We start from the raw sequence: 2,795 nt of genomic DNA, 5'->3' as shown, positions 1-2,795 counted from the left end.
TGAGAGGTTGAGGCCGGCAGATTGCTTGAGTCTCGGAGTTGGAGACCAGCCTGGGCAACATGGCGAAACTCTGTCTCTACAAAAAAAAAAAAAAAAAAAAAAAAATACAAAAATTAGCCTGGAGTGGTAGCATGCACCTGTAGGTCCAGCTACTCAGGAGGCTGAGGTGGGAGGATTGCTTGAGTGTGGGAGGCAGAGGCTGCAGTGAGCCAAGATCACGCTACCGCATTCCAGCCTGGGTGACAGAGGGAGATCTGTCTGAAAAAAAAAAAAAAAAAAAAAAAAACCCTCAAAGAATAAACAAATAAAAGTGTTTAACCAAAGTACATACCAATTGATAACAAAACCACTCAGAGAAAATAGTTTATTTAAATTCACTTAAGAAAGACTGTATGCCCTTATTGAAATATATTCTAAGACAAATAGAGCTTCAAAGAAATGTTAATCTTATTTAGTAGTAGTAGTAATATTGGTATTATTATTTTGAAATTATTTTATGTATATGATAGAAAATTATTTTATGTATATGATAGAATGATGCAAATGAGTAATTGTTATAACTGTTAGGAACCAAGATTCTCAAAGTAAAGGAAAAAGAAACAAAAATAAAATCCAAAAAATTAGGTTAAAACCCTACCATTTTATTTACGTTTAAATTAGAAAAAACAACATGAATTTACATAACCAAGTTTTTTTCCCAAATAAATTCTTCTTAGCTTTGTCCACTAAAAAAGCCTAGAAGCAATAGCAATCTATAAAAAAATGAGTATTATGAATTAAATTGTGCCCCATTTTCCAAGTTCACATATAGAAGGCCTAACTCTCAATGTGACTACATTTAAATAGAGCTTTTAAGGAGGTAATTAGGTTTAATGAGGTCATAAGGGTGGGGCTCTAATTCAACAGGACTGTTGTCCTTATAGGAAGGCAAAATACACCAGCGCTCTCTCTCTGTCAGTGTGCACGCAGAGGGAAAACCTTGTGAGGTCACAGCAGGAAGGTGGGCATCTGCAAGGCAGGAAGAGAGGCCTCATCAGAGACCTGCCTTGCTGGAACCTTAATCTTGGACTTCTAGCTTACAGAACTGTAAAAAAGTGAATTTCTGTTGTTTAAGCTATTCAGTCCAATATAAATGTTTCTACCTTTAAGGTAAATCAGTTACTTTTGTTTGATTTCTGTGAACCCGGAGCTTACTATTACTGTGAGTATATGCAGGGCCAGTTTGTAACATTTTAATGCCAATTCCCACTAAAAGGGATCAGGGTTTTGAAACCAGCCCAGTTGTCCCGTAGATGGACTTTGGATAAACATAGAAATTGACCCTCTCAGTATTAATGCTTGAAACTCACATTTGTCTTATCTGAGTTCCTTCCTCAGGAAACTGACTGTCAGGCTTCCCAGGTAGTAGCAAGCACAAAACTTGCCTTTCTTACCCCTTTCTAATTCCTGTTTCCCCAAACATAGCTACATTCTGTCCCTACTATATAATCCCCCAAATGTAGTCGATTAAGGAGATGGATTTGAGACTTATCTCCTATCTCCACAGCTGCTGCATCGAAATAAAGCCTTCTTCCATGGCAATACTCGTTTTCTCAGTGATAGGCTTTTCGTGCAATGATCAACAGGACCTAGATCAACCCCCTGATATTTTGGTAACAGTTTCATGGAAAAAAATTCCACATCGGGGGAAGAATTATACAATACGAGCCTGAAAAATCTTGCTGGGTTGGAAGGCAAGGTCTCCATCAAAGGACCCAGTGGACAACATGGAAGACTTCCAAGTAGCCAAAGATGAAATAATTTGAGCATCAAAAATAATGATGCAGTTGGTTAAAACCGTTAAGTACTGTCTTATGAATTTAAAATGATCCTTCACAACAGACAGAGGTGGAGAAAAATAGAGAATTCGAAAGTGAGAGGGTGGAGATGATATCTCATTGGATACCATTTATATTAACTAAATACCAATGCCTTACTTTCAAGACTGTCAATTAAAAGGAAAGAGGTAAGCATTTATTCTGCCTTTCCTGTATAAACATTGCAGGCCAACCAAATAGCCCTATTGATGAAGAAGGAAAAGTACCTGTTTACAAATAAACTCCAGAAATTTGCAATGGATAATAGAATTAGAAATTCAGTTTTCAAACTCTAATGATGTAAAGTGATTTAGGCAAAACCCGACATGGATGAACCATTAGGTGAACAGTTGATAGAGAGATCAGGCTGTCAATACTTGCACCCATTGATCAATATTAGCAGCACTAAAAATAGGACTTAAGACATTATGTGCCTGTTGATTTGATGTAGTCTGAAGCACATAGGATCACTTATAAATTATTTGCTATAAAATTCTAAGCTTGAATCTAAAGAAGCATCTAGAGGTAACCTCTACGTACAGCAAATACAACAGGAAAAGGAACAATCAAAATGATACCACAAGAAAGCAAACAGTCAAATCCAGACTGTGGGATATTCTTCAAATCAATTGACCCAGTTTCTTTAGCAAGTCAGAGGCAGAGAGAAGAAAAAGGAGGGAACAGAAGCTAGGGATAAATGCTTTTGATTATGACAGGCTTCAGAGACTTATCAAGAAATTGTCATGTGCATACCTTGTTTAGATCCTGATTCAAACTAAGCAATTATAATTATTTTGAGACAATTAGGAGAAATTTGATTACAGTACTAGGTATCAGATTATATTAAGGAGTAATTGTTAATTTTATTATAGTTGATAATGACATTATAATTATAAAAGAAAATGTACATATTTGTTTAGAAATAAAGTATCTAAATAT

This window comes from Papio anubis, chromosome 14 (genome assembly GCF_008728515.1).
Source record: "Papio anubis isolate 15944 chromosome 14, Panubis1.0, whole genome shotgun sequence".
Lineage (NCBI taxonomy): Eukaryota > Metazoa > Chordata > Mammalia > Primates > Cercopithecidae > Papio > Papio anubis.
The sequence above is the reverse complement of the archived record's forward strand: the minus strand, read 5'-3'. Positions refer to the sequence as shown.